Source organism: Physcomitrium patens, chromosome 17 (genome assembly GCF_059467195.1).
Source record: "Physcomitrium patens ecotype Gransden chromosome 17, ASM5946719v1, whole genome shotgun sequence".
NCBI classification, from domain to species: Eukaryota; Viridiplantae; Streptophyta; class Bryopsida; order Funariales; family Funariaceae; genus Physcomitrium; species Physcomitrium patens.
Window position 1 is genome coordinate 16,106,133 of NC_143426.1, and position 18,581 is coordinate 16,124,713.

The following is an 18,581-nucleotide window of genomic DNA, read 5'->3' on the forward strand; positions in this document are numbered from 1 at the left end:
TTTTAGAAAGATTTTCAAGAAAATATTATGGAATAAATTTACTATTAACTACTTCTATTTAATCATATAGATAAATATCATAATAAATATATATGTCCATGAAAATTTTTCAAAATTTGAAACCTTTTGAATAATGAAATTAAGAGATTTTGGATTTAAAATATTGGCATTAAGATTAGAAAAGAAGGCCGATTGACATTTAAGAAAATTTTAAAGATTATCTTCTATTTGATAGTTTGATCTTCTTTAATTTTTTCTATTTTTTGCATAATAAATTATTAAAAAGTATGCAAATTTTGAATTAAAATCAATGATTCAACCATTAGTTATTGAGATATCAAACTATTGTTGAATTTTTAATGAGTTCATTTAAGATTTATGATTTGATTAAGATTTGGTCTTAAATTTGATAAGAATTTAAAATTTGATTTGGATTTGGTTTAGGATTGGATTAGCATTTGATCTAAGATTTGATTAGAATTTGGTTAAAATTTTCTTAAGATTTGGTTTAGGGTTGGATTAGAATTTGGTCTAGGATTTGATCTAGGATTTAGTTAGGATTCATTAATGTTTCATTAGAGTTGCTTTAAGATTTAGGATTTGATTAGAATTTATTTGAATTTTATTTAAAATTTCTATTTTTAATATTTTTTATGATTTTTTATTATTTCTTTAAAATTTTATATTTTTATTATTTTTTTAAGATTTTATTTTTGTATTTTTTTTAAAAAAGACTTATTATCATTAAAAAAGATTATTCTTATATTATAGAAAATCTAAACATACTGCTCAACATTATTTAAAAAAGCGTTGCAATCATAAAATGAAGAATACGGCTACCAAAAAGATAATATGTCAAAAAATAAATTTTTCCAATTATAATAATGACTATGCAGATAGAACCTTATATAACATCAAGTAAAGGTACTATTCTCTCTTTAAAACCTTCTCCATGTATTATTATAGATGTTAAATTAGAACCTAAACATCACAAAGCTTCTATCTTATTAGATTGAAGAACTTCAATTTATTTCTTAGATAAAGAGTTTATTAAAAGATATGGTAAAATGTGAATAAAGAAAATTAAATGTGTTGATGTAGAAGTCATAGATGGTCATTTATTATCTTCTTGAGATATTACTCATAAAATCTTTCCTATAAAAGTAGCAATTAATGGTTATAGTAGCTCTATAATATTTTATATTATTAAATCTCTTTCTAATCTAATTATTTTAAGTTTATTATAGCTAAAAATATATAATCTTCAAATATATTGGATTTTTTATAGTTTTGATTTTTTTCAAAGTATAATTAAAAATATTATTAATAAAATAAAAAATTATAAGTCTAATACAACCAAACCTATATTTGTAGATGAAAGAACTTTCTTGTATGTTGCAAAAATAAGATCACTTTATATTACTTATGCTACAACTGTTTCTAATGGTGGAAAGATCTTAAGTGGTATTCTAAGTCAATATCAAAATTTTTAAGATGTTTTTGAAAAGAAGAATGCAAATATTCTTTTGAAACATCATCCCTATGATTGCTCAATTAACCTTCAAGAAGGAATTCAACTGCCATTAGGACCAATCTATAATTTATCACAAATGAATTAATTATACTTAAGGAATATATTAAAGAGAATTTGGCCAAGTATTTCATATACCATTCGAAAACTCCAACAAGAGTTATAATCTTATTTGTGAAGAAAATAGATGAATCATTATGAATGTATATTAATTATTAAGGATTCAACAAGATTACTATCAAGAATAGGTATTTTTTATCTTTGATATTTGGACATTTTGATCAATTGAATCTAGCTAATATTTATACAAAATTAGATCTATGAGGAGCATATAATCTTGTATATACCAAAAAAAAAGATGAATAAAAGACTACGTTTTGAACATGGTATACATATTTTAATACAATGTCATACCTTTTGGATTTATTAATGAACTAACAACTTTTTAATAGCTAATGAATGATATCTTTTGAGAGTTTTTAGATAGTTTTATTTTCTATTATCTAAAAAATATCTTTATTTAATTTAAAAATATACAAAAAATATGAATTTTATATTTGTTGTATATTACAAAAATTAAGAGATGCAAGGCTCTATGCCAAGATAAAAAAGTGTATATTTTATACTACTTAAATCAAATTTTTATAATATATCATTTCAAATGATAGACTTATAATGAGTACAAAGAAAGTTCAAATCATTGTGAATTAGAAGATTCCAAAAATAATAAAAAATATCTAATATTTTTTAGAATTTTTAAATTATTATAAAATCTTCATCAAAAAATTCTCTCAAGTTACAACTCCATATATATATATTTGATTTATAAAGATAAACTTCAATGGAATAAAAAAGCAAGAGTAGCATTTGAAGCTTTGAAGTTGTTTTTTTTTTCTATATTAATATTATATCATGTCAACTTTTTTAAGCCATTTTTTATGGAAATAAATGCAAAAAACTTTGCTTTATGTATTGTATTGTCACAAATGGGAACAAATGATAAATTTCACCTAGTAGCTTTTTATTAACCAAAATCAACTACAAGATCTATGACAAAGAATTTATAATTGTAGATTTGTTTCAAAATGGTGCCATAATCTTAAAGGCACTATAATCTAGGAATTTTATACATAGAACATAAGAACCTTAAATATTTTATATCAGCACATATTTTAAAATAATTGCCATGCATTTTGTTTTATTACATGTATTTTTGCTTGAAAATGCAGTAGGTACCTTGCTATGGAAGGTAAGTAAAAATGCAGCAAAAATTCTACTACATCTAATAGAATTTGAAATAAACTTTAAAATAAACTTTAATAATCCTAATCAAACTTTGATAAATCCAATACAAATTTAAAAGAAGTTATAAAAGAAACACAAAGAAGTTCTAAACTTATTTTTAAAATAATAATAATAATAAATATTTAAAAAATATATAAATAAAATTTTAAAGAAACAACAATAATCTTAAAGAAATGATAGAAATAAAAAAATTTAAAGAAATAATAAAAAATATTAAATAAATACTAAAAATAAAAATCCTAAATAAATCCAAATTAAAATCTAATTTAACTCTAATTAAAATCTAAATAAATCTTAATGAAATCTTAAGTCAAATCTTAATTAAAATCTTAATTGAACCTTAATCAAATTTTAGGTTATATCTTAATTGAAACCCTAATTGAACCTTAATCAAATCCTAAGACAAATCCTAAGTCAAATCCTAATGAAATCCTATTCAAATCTTAAATCTTAAACAAACTTTTAACAAATTCTATTGCAGATTGAAACCTCAACAACTAATAATTGAACGATTGAAATGAATTAAAAAATTAAATATTTTTTAATATCTTATTTAAAAATTAGCATAAGAAAGATGAAATTGATTGTACTTATTAGCTGAAAAAAATCAAAGATAATTCAATTTGGTATTAGGTGGCCTCCTATTTCAAGCTGAATGCTTTTTAAATTGTTGAATTACTTTCAAATTTCATCCATAAATTGGAAATCAAGTCTAATATCCATACAAATAAAATTCACTTCAATCCAATTGGCAAATTCTTGAAGAACTTAGGAACACTCATTAACCTTCAAACTCTAATTTTTGAGACTTCAACCCACAAAAACTTTCATATACTTCAATCTAACTATTTGATTGACCTCAAAATTTGCATATTCATTAAAAACTAGTACACCAATACATTGCCTAAATTTCACCTATATATACAACAAAATCTAAGAAACTTTCAAAGTTATAAATATATTTTTATTTTTCAAATTATCATCCCATCAAGAACATCATTAATTTTAAAAATCCTTCAAAATCTAAATATTGAATCAAATGACATGAAAACAATTCCTAAAAATCTTACTTCTAATTTTCTCCCAAATTCTACTCTCCAATTTTCCAAAGAATCCTAAAGTCATGATATGGATGCAGTTTTGTGCCTTAGTGTCTAATTTTGATATAGGTTGATAATTAGTCCTCTTCGGGCATTAATTTTTGATAATTTGAGATAAGTTCTAATTTATCCTATTATTAATTTTTTCTTAAACATGCCTATATTAATTTCTTATGTGATTTATTTTGATTTGGCTCATTTATGCTTCTATAATATAAATAGAAGTTTCTTCTATAAAAATTAATATTAAGACTAAATCTTTTATTATTTTTTTATCATTTATCTTTATTTTTTATTACATATTTTTATTAGGTTGTTCTCTAATAACATCCATATTTTTATTTTTCACTATATAGTTGTGCTATTACATGACAATGTTTGAGCATGTTTTTGTCAAGATTTAAATTTAAGATTATTTATTAACTAGAAAAATAATAAGGTTTATCAAATATTCTTTTTAGATGATCTTTTCTTGTACCAAAAGAAAGAAATTTATTTTTTCATCAATATCAAATAATTTTCTTAAAGTAAGAATAATTTTATCTTTTAGCAATGAAATCAATAAAAAATTTTGATTTAATTTTTTTTAAGCAAGTTCAATCAAGTATGTCCTTTGATCCTCTCATTTGTGATATTAAGAAAAATTCTTCAAAATCTCATAATACTTCTAAGTTTGAATTCAAGAAAAATCTATTTTATTTTAATATTTACTTATATATTCCAAAAGATAAAGCACAATTATATATTCTTCAAGCTTGTTACAACTTTTCAATAACCACATATTTTAAAAACAATAAGACTTTTGAATTAATATCTAAAGATTTTTAATCACCTCAAATATAAAAAGCAATTAAATTTTTTGTCCTATCATGTGTGTTGGTTCAAGATTAAAAACTCTTTGTCATTGATCTTATGGATATCTTTAGCTATTACCTATTCCAAAATAACCATGGTCTATTATTTCTATAGATTTTATCATAGATCTTCTAATCTCAGGTTTTTTTTTACTCTATACTCATGATAATAGATTGATTTACCAAGATGGTAAATTTTGTATCATATATAAAATCTATTATACATAAAAAAAAATAGCTAAATTTTTTCTTCACAACATCTATTGCTATTATGAATTTTTAAGGAATAGTATATCAAATAAGGGAATTCAATTTATATCAAAATCTTTGAAAATTCTTTTCAAGATTTTGAAGATGGATATAAAATTAATTTTAGCTCTCTATGTTCAAATTGATTAATAAAAAAAGTACATACATAATTTAATGCTTTTGACTTTTTAAATTTGATAATTATATGATAGAAGATTTAACAAATCATTTATTTTGAATTACATATAATAATGAAGATACATTTAAAAGAAATCCAAGAAGAAAAAAAAATCAATATGGATACTTATTGCAATGAACAACTCCAATTCCATATTAGCAATAAATTATGATTACTTTATTGTAATATCAAGACTATTTGTTTTTGTAAAAAATTGGATTATTATAGATTTAGACCATTTTCTATATATAAATAAGTCAATTTAATTGTTTATCAATTACATCTATTGGAGTTTATGAAGATTCATCCTATATTTCACATGTCTCTTTTTGAGAAATATAAGATAATGAATATCTTAAAAAAAGACAAATGCCATTGCTTCCTATAGAAGTAGATAATTATTAAGAGTTTGAGATGGAAGAAGTTTTAGACTCAAAGAAATGCCAAAACAAGCTAAAATATCTTATTCATTAGCACAAATATAATATTAATAAGTGTACATAAAAACTAGTAAAGAATCCTCTAAATATAGTTGAAAAGATTGATACTTTTTATCAATAATATCCATTAAAATCAAAATAAAGAGTCAAATAATTCCGTGCTATAAAAAAATAGATATTGCATTCTATCGTCTATCATTTATTGTAAATTCTTTGTATTTTATAAATTTTAATAAAATAAAAAATCTACTACCAAAAAATTCAATTAAAAAACCATCATTTATGGACTTATCAAATGTAACATTACAATTTTCAAGTTAATATAATCAAGATAAAGATCCTTAAGAACAACATGTTCTTCCTTAAATAGATGTGATTTCACCATTATGCATGTCTATAGGTGATTGATAGATTAGAAACTTAGCCAATAAGTTAGCCACATGTTCTATATATTAGTAGCTTGTGATATAAGTTAAGAATGTGGTAGAAATATAGAAAACTTGCCTTACAAATTAAAACATGTGTCATACAAATTAAACATGTGTTGGAGGTCCTATAGAACATTATCTTTGATCTTTTAAGTAGATAGTATATATAGAGGCAAGAATGAAACCTTCTTTTTTCTTATCAATTTTTTTTTCCTTCTTATCTAATTTCAAAGGTCTCTAATTTTCTTGACTTTTTGTAGTAGCCATTCTAATTTCTTTTTAATATATATATTTTTTTATTTCTATTTTTTCATCTTTCTTTAAAAAAAAGTTTCATTTATTTATTTGTCTTTATTGAGTTCTTATTCTTCACATAAGGTAGGAAAAAAAGGCCAACCAATATCCAAGTAAAGTATAGAAATTATCTTCTATTTGATGAGTTTGATACTTTTAAAATTTAAATTATTTTTATAAAAAGTAAATAAATTTTGAATTAAATTCTATGATTAAATCATTAATTATTAAAGATACAATATATTATTGGATTTATTGATGATTTATTTTGAATTAAAAATTTGAATAGGATTTAATTAATATTTAGGATTTTATTAGAATTTGGTAAAGATTTGATTATGATTTATTTAAGATTTTATTAGGATTTAATTGAAATTTACTTAGAATTTGATTAAGTTTTTTTTAGAATTTATTTAAAGTTTATTTTTAAGATTTTTATTTTTATGAATTTTTAAGATATTGATTAAAAATAATTCTTTAGAGTTTTTGTAAAGTTATTTAGAATTTCTTTATGTTCCTTTCATTATTTTTTTTGAAATTACTTTTGGATTTTATTAAGATTTTAATAGGATTATTGAGCTTTAATTGGAATTTAATTTTAGATTTGATTAGAATTGTTAGGACCTTATTGTTGCAATATCTAATATACCTTTTGCAACTAAATGCTTAATATATTTTCAACCAAGGCTTTATGTAATACAACAATAGATTACTACAAATGTATGTGGATTATTAAGAATATAATAAAATTTCTTTCAAAAATAAATATTTTTGTCTTTGATTTCAAAAAAAATTGATCAATTAAATCAAATAAAGATCTATATTAAAATAGATCTATGATGAGCATATAACTTTATATGTTTCAAAGAAGGATATAAATAGAAGATTATATTTTTAACTAAGTGCATATATTTTGAATATAATGTCATGCCTTTTGTGATCATTAATGCATAAGTTATTTTTTAACATCTAATAAATGATTTTTTTTTTTGAAAAATAGATGATTTAGTTGTATATTATTTAGATGATGTCTTAATCTACTCTAAGAATACAAAAGAGCATGAACTTCATGTTTTTTTGTTCCTTACAAAAATTTAGAGATATAAGTTTGAATATTTATTGAGAACTTTTTTCAAGTTATAATTCCACTTATACATTTCGCTTGAAAAGACAAACTCGTATAAGATAAAGAAGTAGGGGCATCATTTACAACTTAAAAGACAAAATTTATTTTTCTACCAATCTTATAATATATTGATATTTTAAGGTATTTTTTTTATTAAAACAAACATATCAGGTTTTGCTTTTGGTATAATATTGTCGTAAATAGTAGTAGATAACAAACTTCACCCAATAGCTTTTCAATCCAAAAAATCTTCAACAACCAAGATCAACTACAACATCTATGACAAAGATCTTCTTGCAATTCTAGATTCATGTCAAAAATGGTGCCATTATTTTCTAATATACTTCAAATCTAATCATTATATATATAGATTACAAGAATCTCAAGTGTATTATGTCAATCCATGTAATAAATCATTGCCAAGACTGTTGAAGTATGTTGTTGTTAAAATTTGAATTCAACATCATTTATTGATCAAGTAAAAAATAAAGATTATTAAATATCATTTTTAGATATTCTTATCTTGCACTAAAACTATGTAGCTCTGATAAATAATTAGCCAATTACTTAGGTTATTATTAAAAAAAATATGAATGATCTTCACATTTAATCTTATTTCAAGAAGTTTCTAGTATTTTTATCTTTGGCAATAGCCATTTTAGTTTTAAATTATACCATCTTTGAATATTTATCTATTCTTTTTTAATAATATTAAAATATAGTAATTATTTTATTCTTTATGATTTATATCCTTGATATTTTAATAAGAATTTTAATTTATTTTTCTTATTTTTTTAGAAGTAAATAAATTATACTATTATTTTTATTATGTTTTAAAGATTATAAAATATTTATCTTTAAAATTATATATATATATACATATATATATATATATACATATATATATATATATATATATATATATATATATATAGTTAAAGAGAATAGACCATTCTTCTTTGTAAAAAATTTCATTTGATATTAGACGTTGCAAATTACTTTCTTCTTATTTGACTCAGATTTTTCTAATAAAATGGAAAAAAATTATAAATTCTATATTTAATAGTAATAAATAATTTTATAAACTATTGTAGATCTTCACAAGCTTATCAATACTTTGACGATTTAAATCTTATACATTACCAACACCAACCATAGATGTATTATTCCTATACAAATAGAAGAAGTCAACAATGAAGTTAAAGTCAACGCCCAAAGTTGTGCAATTGAGAGAATCAAGTAAATCTACTTTATAATTTAATCTAAGAATTTTTTCTTCTATAAATATGAGCGAGGTTAGAATAATTTTGTTAAAGAAGTTTAATGGAGAAAAATAAAAAATTTAAAGAATTCTACAAATGAAGTTTTATGTAAGGTTTCATCTTTCTAAATACCATAATATATTTACTTAAATTAGATTCATAAAGTACTTTTTTATTTAAAAGTTCTCTTTTTTGCCTTGCATATTTGATAGAAAATAATTTACAACTCTACTATGATTTTAATTCATTTTTGGAAGTATTTATAGTCACATTAGGAGAAATAAATTGAAAAAGAATAGGAAAGACAAAACTCCTATTTTTACAACAAGAATCATGTTTAGCCATGATATATACTATTGAATTTTTAAACCTTATTTGCAATATTAATTTGAATGAAAAAATCCTTATCAATTAATTTTAATATGAATTGAAATATAATATTAAAGATTTATTATTGATAATGCAAAAAATAGATTCATGGAATAATATATTATTTAAGCAATTGTATGTAATAACCAAGTTTTTGAAAGATATCAATAACAAAGATTATGTTGAAAATGTTCAAATAATGTCATTGCAACAACTCTTAAGTTTTTAAAAACTTATTTATCAAGGCTTAAATCTATGCAAATCAATAGAATAAATTTTAAACCTCTCAATGAATAATAAAAGAGTTGACATTGTTAAAAAAGACTATGCCTATATTGTGGAGAATCTAAGCACACTACTCAACATTATTCAAAGAAAAAATGCAATCATAAAATAAAGAGCATATAATTTAATGTGCATAAAAAAAATTAATAGAAGACCATGTAGCTTTGATAAATAATTGCCAAATTTTACTAAATTTAGATAGAGTTAGATAAAAATAGATAAATTTGATAATATCTTATAAAAAAGCTTTATAGATATAATTTTGCTTTTATACATGTATATAAGTGATTAATGGGTTGAAAACTTGTCCAAAAAGTTGGCCATATATCACTCATATTGATAACTTGTAGTACAACTTAGAGATGTGGTGTACATATAAGAAGCTTATCTTGCAAGTTAGACATGTATCTTATGATTTGGACACATATTGGAGGTCGTATAAAATATTACCACATAGCTCTTAGTTAGATAGTATATATAGAGGCAAGAGTAAGGCCTTCTTCACTCTTTTCAATTCCTTTCTTACTTTTAGTTTTTTGAAGTTCTTGTCTTTTAACTATAGAAATTTTAATTTCTTCTTAGATTTATATATATGCTTATTTTTTTTTGTTATCTTTCTTTGAGAAATGTCTCACTTGTTTATTTGTATTCATTAAGTTTTTGTCCTAAAAACTAAAGATAAGAAAAGTATTGAGAAGAGTAAAGAAGGCTTTACTCTTGCTTCTATATGTACTATCTAAGTAAGAACTATGTAATATCATATTATAAAAACTCTAATTTTTGTTCAACTTGTAAGATATGTATTTAACTTGCAAGACATATTTTGTACATATATGTCACATGGCCAACTTATACTACAAGTTACCAACATGTATAAGATGCAAAAAATCTTTTTGGATAAGTTTTGAACCTATCAATCAATTATAAATATATATAAAATTAAATTTATATTTTTGAAGCTTCTAAGAAACTTAACCACAAGATATTATCATATCTACTTTCATTTACTTTCTACCTAATACTTCTAATCTATATATGTCTATGATACATCTCTCCTTAAAAATCTCTTTTTAAAAAAATTAACTTAGATTTGGATCAATTGTACATAAATAAATAAAGTTGTTAAGATTGATTTTTTTTTTGTAAAATATATATTTATTCCAACTTATGTTATATTTCTAATTAAATTGTATTTAATTTTAAAAAATTAAATTGCATAAAGATGCCATCTATGCACTTAATAACATCATCTTACAAACATGACTTGTACAAAAGAGAGCAAAATTTCAGATTCGGTTTATAATTTTGATATTAAAAATATTTGACAAAATTATTGTTTTTAAAATTCTTAAAAAAATAAAAAAAATCAAGAGTATATTTTTATTATACATATTATTTATTATTTATTATAAATTATTAAATTTATAATAATATTTATTATGCTTGTTGTAAGAATTTATTTTATTAAAAATAATTAGAAACTAGAAAGAAAGTATTGGGAAGAGCTCTAAAAAAATAAGAAGAAAAATAAACTTAAAAATTATAAGTATCTAAGTTTGAATAGATGACTTGCCTTTTAATATTATCTATTTATTCAAATCCTCCAATTATGGAGGTTTTTCTTATTAAATTATTAATAATATTATACTTTGCAAAATAAAGAATTATAATTCTATATTTCTTTATTATAATTCTTGTTTTTGCAAAGTATCTATATGTTTGTAACTTCTCAAGTTAGAAGTATAAATGACCTATCTCATCATATGCATAGAAAGTTGTTTTTTTTCAAAATCCATACAAGAACCATCATTGTAACTTTTATTTTTTATGAAAGTATATAAAAACCAAGATGGGTACAAGAATGGAGAATTTTTAAATTTTCAATCTCAAAGATAGTAGTAGTAAAGAATACAAGAATAATTATTATTTCATTTTTAGGTTTCAAAAATTATATTACTTTTCAAAAGTTTAGTAGCACCCTATGTAATTTTTTTATTAGTCCTAATAATTAGTGGTAATTATATGATATATGTAATCTTAAGCATAAAGAATATAATATGGTATAAGTATAAAAAACATCTAATCTTATTATTTTTTTTAAATAGAACAAGAAGAAAATCATAGCTAATGTAATAAATCATTATATGATTTTTAGAAGAAGACTCTAAACTTTCTTAGTGAATATTGAATAATTTGATATGCATACTAGACACAAGAAGAATTATATAAGTTTTAGGTTATAAAACTCTAGGATTTGAGGATTTAATAAATTAATTGCATCTTTTACAAATAAGAAAGGACTTGTAATTCTAAGATCATATATTTTGCTGTAAAAATCATTTGATTGTTAGAGCAAGCTTGCACATTATTGTTATAGTTCTATAATATCTTTGATTCTACAATACATAAATCTATACAAGTGTAAGAAGAAGATGTACAATTATAGATATAAAGTTGTTTGTTTATACATGTCAACTCTTAATAGATTCTTGTCTTTAGCCATATTTGCATGACCATTTTTAAGATTTATTTGTCTTAATAAAATATTCTTATTGTAGAAATTATTATTAAACCCAAGTACTAATTTAATAATTTATTTTTTCTTGTAATTAAAATATGATATTTTTTATTGTATTATTATAGAACTTTTTTTTATCTAATTTATTTTTAATTAAAATTATAATTTATATGAAATTCTAAATTTTATTTTATTTATATTATATAATATTTTTGGAATAATATAAATTAAAAATAAATTATTTGACAAATATTTTAGTTGTATTAGACATTGGTCCATAGCATAAAAATCACTTATATATAGAAGAATGTAATAAGGATATTATTGGTTTAATTCATATTCTTTAATTACAAAATAAATTCATAAAAGCTTTGACAAAAAATTCATTCACAAAAATTAATAAGATTTAGGTCAAGCATTGCTAATATTAAAAGTTATGAACTTAAAAAAAATAAAAATAAAAATAAAAATAAAAATGGTGAAACTTCCGACAATAATATAAATTAAAAATATTAATTTTTGATTTATCATGACAAATTTACTTTAAATAATACTAACAATACAAATCTAAAGTTAATAAGATAAGAAATGATGATGTTTTAATAGCATTCAAATCATCAATTAAAACAACCTATTACAACCTAAAATCAAACATCCAAATACTGTTACAACTATGATATTTTAACAACATTCTAATTAAATAATAAAATAATATAAAAAAAAATGATTCTTTAGCACTAATTTTTATATAAACAAAAATTATTGATAAAAATAAAGTATTGTCATAGACATATATTTATTGTAATTATTATCGAGGTGATATGAATAGATAGAAGTAGGTAAAAGTAGAATAATTTCATAATATCTTCTAAAGAAGCTTCGTAGAAGCTTTATAGATACTATTTTGACTTTACATGTGTTTATATTTGATAGGTAGGTTAGAAACTTGGTTAACAAGTTAACCACGTGCCACACATGTTGATAGCTTGCAGAACAAGCTAACTATGTGGCACCTATATAGAAAACTTGCGTTGCAAGTTAAGACATGTATTATGCAAAGTCAACATGTTTTTGAAGATCCTATAGAACATTGCCACATAGCTCCTAGGTAGATAATATATATAGAGGCAAGAATGAAGTCTTCTTCACTCTTGTCAACTCTTTTCTTGCTTCTAGTCTAGTTTCAAGGGTCTCTATTTTTCTTATCTTTTGGCAATAGCCATTCTAGTTTCTTTCTTAATATACATATTTATTTATTTCTATTTTGTCATCCTTCTTTGAGAAAAGTCTCACTTTTTATTTGTTTTTATTAAGTTTTATTCTTTGACAAATTGAGAACAGTGCACTTACAATATCAAAGCTTTGTCTAATCTTGATTAAGAGTGAATTATCCCTTTCTCTTCAAAAGACATAAGCATATTAGTAGTTGTGGATTACATTCTTCTAAACTGATATTGTTTTTAGTATTTTTTTTTGTTCACAAGTCCTCTCTTCTATTTGTCTTAAGAAATATTAGACATGTTCTCTTTTTTAAGTGTTATCATCGTAGAACTTGCTGAAATGAAGAGTGCAATGGCACAAATGTAAGAGTAATTGAGAGAGTTAATGCTTGCAATGCATCAACTCAATTTACTACCACAAGGAGTAATAAGATTGGCAGGAAGTGAGGATATAGAAATGATTGGATTTGCTTCAACATCTGCACCAAATCATCTCCCTTCTCTTATGGTAGAACACTCTTCCAATATTAGAGAACCAAGAATTCTCCTACTCGAGAAGTTTAATGGCACCAAATCAAAATTTGGAGGATTTATCAATCAAGTACAACTTGTGATTGAACTTCAATGCCAAAGCTATTCAACTCTAGGATCGCAAGTTAGATTCATTGTTACGCTTCTTTTTGGTTCAATATTATCATGATTCTCATCTTTTCTTGAACAACAAGATCCAATATTGGATAATCTGAAGGCTTTTTTGGTAGAATTTTGATCCATGTATGGAGAATATGATGCAATTCTTGTTGCAACTAATAAGATCTATATTTTGCAATGTCAAGGTAGAGAGAGTTTGCCTCAAGAAAGCGTTGAGTTTGTGGCTGCTACTAAATGGTCAATCAAGTCTAAGATATAAAAGTACCAAAGTTATATATATATAGTCTCTTTTAGAGCAATTACATCAATACATAAGCCCAAGTATCAAAAAAATACCTAAATGTATGATAAAGTATCTTAAAACCTTATATATCGTCATGAGAGATGTTTCTTGAACTTCAATTTCTCATATCTCACGATCGGATTGTCCAAATAATCCTAAATTTTACATGAAGTACTGATATGCTTTCAAAAACTACTACAAAAAAATTCAACTGTAAATTCGTTACAAATCTTAAGATATCACCAAATTCCTAATAGTAGCTTTAATTCCTAAGTTACATACATGTGCGTGCTAATTTCTTCATATCTCACAAAATAAGTATTCAAAAACCATGAAACTTTGATCTATAGCTTCTTAACTTAATAACTCACACTTATAGAAATTTTGAGCTAAAAATTCGTTTAAAAGCTCAAGATATGACTCCAACCATTACTATCAACAAAGTGATTTAGTTACTACCTTTGAATTACATGTGTTGTCTTTAATGCCATATAACTCCTTCATCTAGACTTAGAATTTGTCAAACAATATATGTTAAGTGTAGCCAAGAAAATGGATTTAAAGAAAACACATTCAAGAGTGACAATAGGTACAAATTTGATATCTTAACTTTGAACACTTATATCTCCTTTACAAAAACTCGAAATCACACAAACTCTTCATCCAAATTATATCCAAAATCCTGAACATGCTGACCTTAGCCTCTAAAGCTCGAATGACTTCGAAAAAAAAAACCCTTATCCTTGATAAGGCCTCGGGCAGCCTCCTTGAAGCCCATTGGGCATGGCCTTTGACCAATAGGAATAAAGTTTCCCATTCCTTGCCTTCATCCAACCATGCCTTGATTTCATCTCTCTCAATAAGCCTCCTATTAGTCAATTTCTCTAAGAATTATAATATGAGGTAATAAAATTAATGTTTAACTTACATAATCCTCAAACATTGAGTCAAGCAATTGATTTTGTTATGAATTGCGACAATTATCTTTTTGAATTTTAATCAAAAAACCGTATAAGTGGACCCCAACATTACTATAATTCAATCGCAATACCAACACTTTTTCAATACAAACATTTGGAAGTAGAAGATATACAAATTCATGTGATACATTTCAAACCTCTTATTGAGCAAGAAAAGACTCATTGTCATCAGGAAGGATTATGCTTATCTTCTAGAGAACCTAAGCACACTGCTCAATATTCCCCAAAGAAGTGACACAACCATAAAATGAGGAGTATGACTATCATAGAAAATAGTATGTTAAAAAACGAGTTTGTTCAGCTATAATAGAGACCATGCAGCTGGGACCTTATACAACACCTAGTAAAGGTCCTATTTTCTCCTCAGAACCTTCTCGTTGTTTTATGATAAATGTTATTTTAGGACTTAAACATCACAAAGCCTTTGCCTTATTAGATTCAAGAGCCTCACCATTTTTCTTAGATGAAGAATTTGCTAAAAGATATAGCATACTTTTAATAAAGAAAACTAAACTTATTCATGTAGAAATCATAGATGGTCGTCCGTTGTCTTCAAGAGATGTTATTCATAAACCCTTCCTATAGAAGTAGCAACTAATGATCACACTAGCTTTATAATATTTAATATCATTAAATCTCTCTCTAATCCAATCATTTTAGCTTTATCATGGCTAAAAAAATATAATCCTAAAATAGATTGGACTTCTTGTAGTCTTGACTTTTCTGAAAGTATAACTAAGAACATAGTTATTCAAGTAAAAAGTCATAAATCTACTATAATTAAACCTACATTTGTAGGTACAAGAGCTTTCTTGCATGCTGCAAAAGAAGGATCACCTTGTGTCATTTATGCCGTACCTATTTCTACTAGTGAAAAGACTTCAAGTGGTATTCTAAGCCAATATCAAGATTTTTAAGATGTATTTGAGAAAAAGAATGCAGATATTCTTCCGGAACATTGTTTCGATGAGTGCTCAATTGACCTTCAAGAAGGAGTACAGTTGTCATTTGGACTAATCTATAGTTTATCACAAAATGAGTTGGCTGAGTTAAAGAACTATATTGAAGAGAATATGGCCAAAAACTTCATACGCCATTCCAAATATCTAGCAAAATTTTTGATATTATTGGTGAAGAAAAAAGATGAATCATTGCAGATGTAAATCAATTATCGAGGACTCAATAAAATTACCATCAAGAACAGATACCTGCTACCTTTGATATTTAGACTCCTTAATTAGTTGAATCAAGCTAAGATCTATACAAAAATAGATCTATGAAGAACATACAATCTGGTAAGCTCAAAGAAGGAGATGAATGGAAGATTGTGTTTCGAACAGGGTATGAATGTTTTGAATACAATGTCATACCTTTTGTACTTACAAATGCACGAGCAGCATTTCAACATCTAATGAATGATGTCTTTTGGGAGTTTTTAGATGATTTTGTTGTTTGTTACATAGACGACATCTTAATCTATTCTAAGAATACAAAAGAATCTAAACTTCATATTTGTCATGTATTATAAAAACTAAGAAATCCGAGACTCTATGCCAAGCTAGAAAAGTGTATATTTCATACTACTCAAGTCGACTTCTTAGGATATATCATTTCAAATGATGGACTTATGATGGATCTTGAGAAAGTTCAAACTATTATGAATTAGAAGATCTGAAAAACGGTAAGAGATGTCCAATGCTTTTTGGGATTTATCAAGTAGTATCAGATCTTCATCAAAGACTTCTCTCAAGTTACAGCTCTACTTATACTTTTGACTTGTAAAGAAAAACTTCAATGGAATGAAGAAGCCGAAGTAGCATTTGAAGCTTTGAAGACAACCTTTGTTTTTGTACCAATCTTGTATTGCGTCAATTTTTCTAAGCCATTTTTCATAGAAATAAATGCATTAGATTTTGCTTTGGATGCCATATTGTCATAAATAGGAACAAATATTAAACTTCACCCAATAGTTTTTAATTTTAGAAATTTTTTAGCAATCGAGATCAACTACAAGATCCACGACAAAGAACTTCTTGCAATCATGGATTTGTTTCAAGAATGGTGCTATTATCTAAAAGGTGCTCCTAGTCTAATCACCCTGTATACGAATGACAAGAACCTTGAATATTTTATATCAATATGTATTTTGAATCGTTGCCAAGCCTGTTGGAGTGTATCTTTGTCAAGATTCAAATTCACAATCACTTATTGATCGAGAAAACAACAAGGTTTGTCAGATACACTCTTTAGACGATTTTACTTTGCACCAAAGAAAAGAGATGCTGCTTTTGATCAACAATAGACAATTCTCTTGAAGCTAAAGCATCTTCATCTTTGAGCAATGAAATCAACACTAATTATTGATTCAACTTTCATTAAGTAAGTTTAGTTAAGTATGTCTTCTGATCTTCTTATTTGTGATGTTAAGGTAAATCCTTCAATGTCTCATGATACTTCGAAGTTTGAATTCAAGAATAATCTACTATATTTTGAGGGATGCCTATATATTCTAGAAAGTGAAGCTTGATTACATGTTCTTCAAGCTCATCATAACTTTCTAGATTAGGACATTTTGGATACAATAAAACTTTGGAACTAATATTTAAGGACTTTTGTTGGCCACAAATGTGGAAAGCAGTCAAAGATTTTGTACATTCTTGTGATATTTGCTCAAGATCAAAAACTCCTTGTCATCGACCATACAGACTTCTTCAGCCATTATCCATTCTTGAACAACTATGGTCTTTTATTTCTATGGATTTCATCACGGATCTTCTAATCTCAGGTTCTTATGACTCTGTATTTGTGATAGTAGATTGTTTTACCAAGATGACACATTTTGTACCATATACAAAATCTATCACATGTGAAGAAACAGCTAAGCTCTTTCTTGACAATATCTATCGCTATCATGGATTACCTAAGGATATTATATCAAATAGGAGAACTCAGTTTTTATAGAGATTTTGGCAAACTCTTTTCAAGATTTTAAAAGTAGATATAAAACTATCTTTGACATTCCATCCTCAAACTAATGGATAAATAAAGCATATTAATTAAGTTTTGGAGTATTATTTAAGATATACCATCAATTATCAAGAAGATGATTGGACAACTTTTTTGCCATTGATAGAGTTTTCTTATAATAATACAATATATTCTTTTTCAAGACAAACATCTTTGTTTGCCAATTTTGGTTATCATCCACGACTTGATACTTTTGACTTTTCAAAAGCTGATAATCCTATGGCAATAGATTTAGTAAATCATTTCTTAGAGCTATATGCAACAATGAAGGCGCACTTATAAGAAGCTCAAGAACAACAAAAGGTCAATGGGGATGTCTATCGAAAGGAACAACTACCATTCCACATAGGTGATAAGGTATGGTTACTTCGTTGCAATATCAAGACCACTCGTCTTTGTGAGAAGTTGGACTATCGAAGGCTTGGACAATTTTCTATTACTGCACAAATTAATCTAGTTGTATGTCATTTACACCTATCAA